Source organism: Gymnoscopelus microlampas (assembly GCF_963454915.1).
Source record: "Gymnoscopelus microlampas genome assembly, chromosome: 8".
Classification (NCBI taxonomy): Eukaryota; Metazoa; Chordata; class Actinopteri; order Myctophiformes; family Myctophidae; genus Gymnoscopelus; species Gymnoscopelus microlampas.
This window is the reverse complement of record NC_139945.1, coordinates 24,206,938-24,217,330: the sequence shown is the minus strand read 5'-3', so window position 1 is coordinate 24,217,330 and position 10,393 is coordinate 24,206,938.

Genomic DNA, 10,393 nt, shown 5'->3' with positions numbered 1-10,393 from the left:
AGAGAGAGAGAGAGAGAGAGAGAGAGAGAACTACTCACAGGCACTCACTAAGCACATATAACAAACAAATGAGACCATCAGATTCATAATTAGCAGTGAGAGTTGTTTTTTTCCAGCCACGATGAACTCTGCTGTTTTTACCTAATTCAATCACTTTCTCAGATGTACATACAGATGTTCCATTTCAAAATTTCAAATGTCCTGCCATCGCCAAGACAGTAAATTTTCAGGGGATTCCCAGGGCAATAAGAGGGACAAAGAAGGGCATTTAAAATGCTGAATTATTTTGATGATCACTGCTTTTATGATGCTAATTAATTTGAGCAACTGGTCAAGGACCTATTCAAATCACCTTTCACCTCATAATGAGTCTGACACCTTCTTCTTTTGTTCTCATGTATATGGATGTCTGTTGAAGGGAAAAACGGGGGTGTGTAGTGACAACTTCTTTTCAGGGGCAAATCAGTGCATTTTTAAGGCCAGAACAGGGAGGAAAAAATGCCTTTTCAGGGCACATTCAGGGAAAGAACAGTAACGTGTGAAGTTTTGAAGTGCCACATCTGTACAGTCATCCTGATGAACTGGCATGACAAAACTGGTGCGAGGAGCGGCATTTCCCCCCGCTCCACTCCGCTCACATGCTCTGATGGGGATAACATAATAATAAGTGTCTGTACTTCTTGTCTGTCATTTAAAGTATTATCGGAATTCTTCGATCTACTCCTAAACTGCTATTAAGTGTTGGAGTTTTTTATTACTATAAGCTATAGTTAGAGCTACTGTAATTGGTTCGACCTCTACTAGTTACGGAGTGGTTCTCCGTCATTCACTCTACATAAGAGCAATATATCCATGCCACTTCAAAAGAGCCTCTAATTAAAAAGGCAATCCATTAGTTTCCCCAGTGACTGCAGTGGCATGTGAGCGATGAGTCAGACTTTGCTCCCTATTCTCTTCGATCGGATGGCGCGTTTACTCGCCACCAGTCTTCTCTAAGCTATGCGTATTCCTCCTGTTGTTCTCGCCATATTCTCATCTATGCCTGCTTACCCACTGAGTCCCACTGTACTCTGGGACACGGTTACTATGAGCTCTTAAAATGGGCGGTAAGTATGTTCCTACAAAGTTATCAGAGAGAGAGAGACTAGAAAGCCAAGAAATGTTGATGATAAAGAAGAGAGCAAGGCAAAGACTCCGATATATAGAGAGAAAGTGAGAGCTAAGGTGAACATTATGTAATGGAGGCCTCTGCCTGTCTCTTCCAATCACCCTCGGCGCTGCCAATCGAGGTCCAGCCAGCTGCTGCACGTGGAGCTTCATGTCAATGTGGTGGGAGTGACACTGCACTCCCAGTGAGAGGCAGAGGAGGAAGCCAGTAGAAGGGTCTCATTAATCCCCACTCTGAAGCTACTAATGATTTATTTATTTGGAAACTGTAGAGCCATGAGATTGCTGGGAAAGATTAGAGCCCATGAGTGAAGCAGGGGATAGGGAGGTTTCACACCAATAATATTCCCAATTCTGTGTGTGTGTGTGTGTGTGTGTGTGTGTGTGTGTGTGTGTGTGTGTGTGTGTGTGTGTGTGTGTGTGTGTGTGTGTGTGTGTGTGTGTGTGTGTGTGTGTGTGTGTGTGTGTGTGTGTGTGTGTGTGTGTGTGTGTGTGTGTGTGTGCGCGCGTGCGGACTTGTGCCCTGTGGGAACATGAAAAGGCTAATGTTCATACTGTATTGACACACATTGAATTTATTTATTTTTGTTTGAAACAATTGTCTGCAGCCTCAGGCAAGAGATTAGTGCATAATGGTATTTGATCACAGGGCATATAGGCGTGCACATTTGGATGATTTTTTTTTTGTTCGTCCAAGAAGTGATATTAATTCATTTCCTCTTATTTTGCTGTTGCTGATGTTGTTTGCCCCAGAATAGGGACGCTAGGGTGGTTTTAAGAAGTGATGTATGTAAATATTTGCCACCTGTCCCGGCTGAGGCAGAATAGGGGTTCAGGGTAACATGTCCTATTGAGACTCATCCTAATAACAATGAGTTACATCCAAATTGCTTGATTTCACACCAAATTAAATTAGTCATGAGTGATCCACCGTGAAACGATGCTCGTCAAGGTGCAGTTTGACATTATGACACTGGAGGTGTCAACGCTATGTTAGCCGAATAATGAGTTCTCTCTTGTTCGATCTGTGTTAATGGTTTTACTCAGTGCATCAGCATCAATGAGCTCTGCGAACATGATTCACTTTTGCCTATTAACCCATTTAGACCTAAGGCAGATTCAAAAAACGTCTTCTAAATCCTACTTTTTTTTTTTAAAGGAAAACTAATATTTTGCTATAATATCGTCTCTGTCGGGTGGACACCTCATATGTCCTCATATGTCCTGCTTTTCAGGATTCTTAAGTCAGAAATGTAAACCGGTACTGTCAGACATTAAGGCTCAACAAGGGATCACACAGAAAAGTCCTGAGGACTTGTTTCCATTGTGGTCCTATAATTGTCATTGTTCCCAATGGGCATCTGCCTAATTCCTATAATATTCTATATTCAATTGGTTGGTTGTTACCAAATCCAACTTACAGTTGATTTGGAATTAGTTTTGGTGTGCTCACATTGCAGCGAGATCAAATAGTATGATAACAAATCTCTTTCTCAAAGGGGACATCATGACATTTTGTTTGTTTTTGTTTTCTTTATTCATGGGGATCATAAATACAAGCCAAGTTGCATTTAGCATTGTTTCTTGTTACACGTATACAGTAATAGTTAGATTGGAGAACATATACGACAGAGTGAAGTATGAGCCATAAGTGTATATCTGTCATTTTCAAAGATACCTACAGTAATAGTAGTGGTGGAAAGTAACTAAGTACATTTACTCAAGTACTGTACTTAAGTACACTTTTGAGGTATTTTTTACTTTACTGGATTATTTCCAATTTTCAGCACTTTTACTTCTACTCCACTACTGTACATCTCAGAGGCAAATATTGTACTTTTACTCAACTACAATTATTTGAAAACTTTAGTTAATAGTTACTTTTTAGTAATTTTAGATTTTGATTATTATTACACAACATATGTTAACCACTTCAGCCCTATATACTGTACATTTCCGCCAATCCGTTTGTACTTTTACTCAAGTCAATTTAGAATTCCAGACTTTTACTTGTAACAGAGTATTTCTACATTGCAGTAGTGATACTTTTACATTTCTACATTGCAGTATTGATACTTTTACTTAAGTAAAACATATGAGTACTTTTTCCACCACTGCCTAATAGCCACAATTATGCTGAGAGAAGAGAGCAGCTTGTTTCAGTCGAGGGCAATCTAGTTATTGATTACTGTGCCTGTGGGAGGAATGTGAGCAGTGTTTGTTTCTCTGCTGCTGGCTGTTGGCTATAAACACAACACATGATGTGTGAGGCAGCTTGAATCAGCCTGATTAATTCGGGGGCTCTGCTCAAAACACAACCTCTGACTCATTCACTCACTCACACACTCATGGCCATTACACACTGGTGTCAAAACAGCCGCCCCCATTTATTGTCTGTGTGTCCGTCCGTCCGGTGGCAGCTAATCTCCGCCACCGTTGACCCGGTCGCTGTGAAACCGCACACACACACTCCCTGGATGCCACAGCAGAACCTCTGCTCCACATTTTTTCAGATCAGCCTGTCATGGTGCCACCATGAGGCCGACTTTTGCTAAACACATTTTTTTATATTACTCCTACAGATTTTGTCCAAAAAACACGAAAATCGGCACACAGTATCTCCATAGCCATGATCAACACGGATCTGTCTGATTTTCCATATTCCATCCCGATTGGCTAAAATTGTCTTCCAAAGTTTGCGGGATTGGTTCATTTTGAACAAAATGTCTTAAATCATGAACGCAGCATGCGATTTGCGTGACATTTTCCACGTAGATTCCCACTTGGCCCAGGAAGAAATGCCACTTGAAAACGTTCAAATTAGCCTCATGGTGGCGCTATAAGAGGCCGATTCACGTTTTTAGCTATAACTGCACCGATCTGCGTGAAACTTTGCACGCACACTCCCTAGAGGCCAAGGAAAAACATTTGCCCTGCATTTTTCATACAGTATATGCCTTTTAGAGCGCCACCAGGAGGCTGAGTTTTGTAAAACACATGTTTTTCTCTTACTCCTTCAGATTCTGTCCAAAAATCACACAAATCGGTACACAGTATCTCTATAGTCATCTGATCAAGATGGATGTGTCCGATATTTCATATTCTAACATTGGCTTCCAAAGTTAGCAGGATCGGTCCGTTTTGTACAAAATTCCTCAAATCGTTTGTTCTGCTATGGACCCGTTAACGGGTCAAATTCTGCCAATTCTGCTAACAAAAACTTGACGTCCCTGCCAACGACGAGTTTGGACGAGTTTTCGGTTTCAGTGGTTTTCCACCAGATGGCGCTGTTACCTATCCTATGGATGATGCTTTCACTACCTTTTTTTTCTAATATTTTTTATCCCGCGATTTTTGTAACCCATTTTTTTCACCCGGTGCCAATTTCATAAGTGATCCTGGGCGCTACACCAGGGGGGAGTTTCCCTGGTTGGACGTAGCGCGTGGAAGGAACACGTTATTCCAACCAGTTCCCTTCCCCTCCATCAGGCGCCCCGGCTGTCATGGGGGAGGCGGTATAGCGACCAGGATTACTACATGTTTTTGTGAGGGTATTAACTACCCTAGGAGACACGGGGAGAACATGCAAACTCCACACAGAGTAGGCCTTTTCGCTAACCCCACCCTGAGTATGGGCGCTGATGATGCGGAGGAGAAGACACGCCCCCCCAGCGCCCACAGCGTCCCTGGCGAACCCAGGACCTTCTAGCTGTGAGGCGACAGCGCTACCGACTGCGCCACCGTGCGCCACCGTGCCCCCTATGCTATGCTTTCACTACCTGATGACAACAGAACCGGAAATTACTTTGTTTTAAAGAATAAAAGCTAGTTTACTTCCTGTTTATTTCGTGCAGTTAAATCGCCATATCTCTGCTAGATCTCCGTTCCTCCTGCTTTATGGCAAAACAAGCCTCATTGAAACGGCCATTGCTCATGAATGGAGGATCGTGACCGGACAAATCTTTTTCCCTCTACTACGACAACCCCATGCGTGTAATCAGCCGAAGTACGGACGGCAGTCACAGAGAATATTCCATGAGGTACAATAAAATCGCTGTTTTTGCTGGCAGCAGTGGCACACTATTACACTATTGATCTGGCAGTCAAAGAGTTAAGGTAATAAAATTGTATAATAAAAAAGTATAAAGTTCGGCAAAAATGTATCCGCTTGAATGGAGCTTAATTACTTCTGATACCAGCAGGGGTGAAACAGCGAGACTACAGGCCATTGAACTGTCTCTTCCTATATAGCCTCAATTTACAACTCGGAAGCTGGCCCCTTGAGTTCAACACACTCTCACTCCCCAAGCGGCCTATAGTGACTTCATGGGACAAATTTGAGCAAACGTCAAACGTTTGCCTGGAAGGGGGTACACTTCCAGCGGGTACCCCTGCGAAGGGGTTACCCTTCCAGTCAAATGTGACATTTTGGTCAAATCCGTCCCAAGAAGTCACCCGTTCGCCTTCTTGGGAGTGAGAATGTATTGGCTTCCAGTTGGGCGTCACTTCATGCTCGTCGATACTGCGTCGCTGCGCAGACGGTCTGAATTAGGGGTGGGACGATATGGGTAGCTCACGATACCATAACTGTGGCGATATGTGGCCCTCGATAACGATAATATCACGATAGACGATAACTGCGATACTCGATATACTGCAAGAAATGTAATCAAGTAGGGGACAGCCGGGACCAACGGTGCGGAGGGACGGTTGCAAGTCGGACCTTTTTTGACTGGAGAGTAGCTCCAGTCCTATACGCAGATGTCAGCCATCTGGCGAAAAGGGGGAGTTAACCTCTGAATCTATTTATTGAGAGGCGGCGGCTTAGGTGAAAAAGGGGCTGGGTTTGGTAAGGAACTCTATGTTTATGGGAAAAAGGGGGCGGATTTGCTAAAAAAGGGTCTGGAACGCGCCGATTGGTTGCTGCAACTTGGATTCATGCAGGGAGACGCCCCCTCTCTGGTCTGAAAATTGTGTGTGTGTGGGTGTGTGTGTGTGGGAGGGGGGGTTGTGCTGCTGCTGCTGCTACAACGTGTCTCAACGTGTCAGAGTCCCCACACAACTTCTCCAGTACAACGGTGTCTAACCGAGAGTTATACTTCTCCAGTACAACGGTGTCTAACCGAGAGTTATACTTCTCCAGTACAACAGTGTCTAACCGAGAGTTATACTTCTCCAGTACAACGGTGTCTAACCGAGAGTTAGACTTCTCCAGTACAACGGTGTCTAACCGAGAGTTAGACTTCTCCAGTGCAACGGTGTCTAACCGAGAGTTATACTTCTCCAGTACAACGGTGTCTAACCGAGAGTTATACTTCTCCAGTACAACGGTGTCTAACCGAGAGTTACACGTGGAAAAAGTACTCAAACGTTTTACTTAAGTAAAAGTATCACTACTCCAATGCAGAAGTAGGCTACTCTGTTACAAGTAAAAGTTTGGAATTAAAAATGTACAGGGTAAAAGTACAAAAGTATTGGTATCAGAATGTGCTTAAAGAACCAAAAGCAAAAGTATAAAAATGTTTGAAAATAGCAGATCTACAAGCTCACAACGCGTCGCGATTCGACGCGTTGTGAGCTTGTAGATCGGCTATTTTCAAATAGCCTATGTATAAAATAGGGCTTATGTATGTTTCATAATATCATCATTTATATCTGAAAAGTAACTAGTAACTAGAGAGAGAGAGAGAGAGAGAGAGAGAGGACACACAACTTTACGTGCAGCTCATTCACACCTCGCGGTTAATTCGCTCATGCGTTAATGTGTCAATAATGCGCTAACTTTGACAGCACTACTTCTGTGTCTTTCCTCCAGGATCCTTCTCAGATCATGAACACAGAAGCCATGTCCTAGCTCTCCAGTCAAAATAACATCTATTGTATGTCATTCGTCCTTGTTCTTGCTACACTTAAAATAGACAATTTTTTTCCCAGTTCTGATCAAGATTGGCAGAGTTGAAGCCACTTTTTTGTATTTCCAAATTGTAGTAAAAAATACCCTATTTGAGTGTTTTCCATTTGTACTGCTGTGTTTATTTGGTGCCGATTGTAAATGGATTTTGTCTGTTAGGCTAATCTGTGGGCTAACTCTCAGTGAAGGTTCCATTGAAAAATATTCATTAGCTTTTGTGCTAGCTAGCAAAACATCCGGCGAGGGCAGGGAGGGACGAACGGCGCATTACGGACAGGGAGGCATGTGTAACACAAAGTTGAGGAATGGACAGAGGCGACATTAACATGATACATTTATTTGACTATCAGCATGGTCATTTGTAACCTGATTTGTAACCGTCAAATGGAAGAAGCTTGCGACACACATTTGTTTCACAGCCTACTTCCATCTGAGACTCCGTAAGCAGAATCGATGACAGATAGGTTTTTCTTTTTTTCAAGCTACTAGGCAGGTGATTGGTTCGAATACGCAGCGTTGCGGGCAGCTTTACTCCCTGAGCGATCCCAGACCTCCTTCCTGAAATCAAATGCAAATGAGATTTCCGGAGGGAGGGGGGTTTACCAGGCTAGGTCATTTGCTCGTAGGATTCTACTGAAGCATCAATGAGCGTTAGATGCCAGAAATGTCACTTATGTGCTTGTTATAGGACATTTTATCCGACCGTGCCGTCCGCCCCCCATGTATGCACCGTTCGTCCCGACTGGCGACCGTGTGCGTAAATCGCGCAATATCACTTTACTTACCGATTGCGTTCGACTCGTTTCACTAAAATTAAAACGGACTGCGGGTAATGGGAGAGGGCAAGTGTCTCTTGTTCACAAAAAAGTATGGTTACATGAAATGAATTAATCTCTGTGCAGGGAGGGAAATAGAAAAGGGTGCGCCGTTTGTTCCCACCCTCCCCTAATCAGTACAAACATTTACATGCATAGTGCCTCCTCCTAACAGTAAAACACTGACTGCAACCTGTCCACAAGAAAGGATACAAAATAACCCATCTCTAAAATATGTTGTGCAAATTAAATTTACGGGGGGAAAAATGCTTTCTTAACAGTGAGTAGCAACTTGTTTTATGTAAACCTGACAGTGCATAGCAATTATCACCACTTTGTTTTATGTAAACTTGGGCCCATTTCAGTTCTTATTGCTTTGATAACAATACAATAAAGGGCACTCTCTAGCTCTATGCATGCATCCATTCATTCTCTGCCATCGATTATTTATCGCGGGAAGGAGTATTGCGATATATCACAGTATCGATATTTTGGCACACCCCTAGTCTGAATTAGCCTTTACTCGTGTCCCTGTCTCTCTCTCTCTCTCTCTCTCTCTGTCTTTCTGTAGTTCTCTCAGCTTTTCTCACTGCTATGTCTTTTGTCTACACTGCGAGTTGCAGTTCAGTTTAGCCGGACGTGTTCATGGTCTTTGATCATCCTTGTATCTTCTCCAGCAGATCCCTGGTTGTTTGAGGGTGGATTATTGCATGGAAATAGCTCCCTGCCAGTTTACAAAGTCGACAGAGCTTCTTCAGCTGTGTATCTCCTCTTCACAGAGAACATTGTGCTTGTTCATCTGTTTTATTAATGACGATGATTGTAAAACATACCCCCCCCCTCCCGTTTTTGTCTGCCCTACTTACTGTACTGTAACGACTCAAGACAGCTTGCCGAGACTGTTAGCATAGAAATGTAATGGAGTGAGACTCAAAGGAGGTTCAGATTGTGTCAGCAGTTAATGAAAAGGGTCAGGTTTACGGGTGCTGACAGGGGTGAAAAATTGTTTGCCTCTTATCTTTAATTATCTGGTCTTGTAATACATTCTTGACTAAGATGATTACTGGGGTGTTCATTTCGCTGCTGTGTTTTCATCACACACTTGTTCAAAACAGCAATGAGGATGTTGATTGGGTTCCAGTCCCTCATCGACTAGGTCATGGAGAGAAAGTGTTGGCCGACTCATTAACCCATAAAAAAACGTAAAAGCATCTGTGTCAGTGGGTCACTTTGTGCCACGCTGTGAGCTAGAGAGAAAATAAAACTCTTGAAATAACTCTTTGGAAAAAAAAATGTAATTTGTATTTTTTTTTTTAACTAAAATCTTCTCATATGGGGAGTCCCTGCCACAAAACCCTTTCAGATGGGGGTCAAAATACGTATCATTATGGCTTATGGGGGTCCATGGCATGAAAAGGTTTGAGAACTTTGAGAAAAGTTTGTAGAATCGGCCTCAGGTCTTAATGGATTAATGGAGTGCCATAATAATGAAGGTCTCTCTCTCTCGCACTCTGTCTGATTGATTGATTGGATTTTGCCTATTTTAACAAATGCAAAGTCTGTTTTTTTGCTTCTAGTACTCATTGTTGAGTCCCATGATAATGTAACAGGCGCTAAAACTCAGAGAAGCTAACGGCTAATAACAGAACGAGCTAATGCTGGTTGCCGGTTTCTCTCCCGACCTGGCAACCTGGGGCTGCCATGCAGAGAGATAAGCAGCCCCAGCATTAGCTCGTTCTGTTATTAGCCGTTAGCTTCTCGGAGTTTTAGCGCCTGTTACATTATCATGGGACTCAACAATGAGTACTAGAAGCAAAAAAACAGACTTTGCATTTGTTAAAATAGGCGAATTTGGGCTATCCAGCATCCTACTATCATGCCAACGGTGGGGGTCGATAGGGGGATCTGTCGAGTCACGCGATTTTCATTTCTACGTTGGTAAGTGATTTGACGCACATCAAACATAACACTTAAAATGAACGGAATTCTCCTTTAACACATTGACTGCCTGAGATTAAAACACAACATTTTTCATCCCCATGCCAGCGTTTGTTTTACCTGAAATTGACGATCTTTAGAGAGCCACAGAAGCCACGTTGTAGACAAGGAAGTAAACAAAGGGTGTCTAGGGGGAAGGGTCTCCTCTATCCACCGGAGCAAAAACATTTTTACCGCGATCGGCCATTTTGTTGCTATCGCCCGTTGAATAAGGCTTGTTTTTTCACAAAAAAAGAAAAGAAATCCGAGCTAGATGTGTTTTAAAAAAATCACACCCTGTGTGAAGGTAGCGGCGCCTTTGATACATTTTGTCATCGATATGTGTTTATAATGTGTTTATAGTGTTTAATGTGTGTTTAATGTGTCACGTGAAGCTTGACCAATCACTTTGTTGACGGGTCTGACCAATCAGAGCGTTGACGGGTCTGACCAATCAGAGCGTTGACGGGTCTGACCAATCAGAGCGTTGACGGTGAACACGGACAAAGTCAGGTATAGAGCG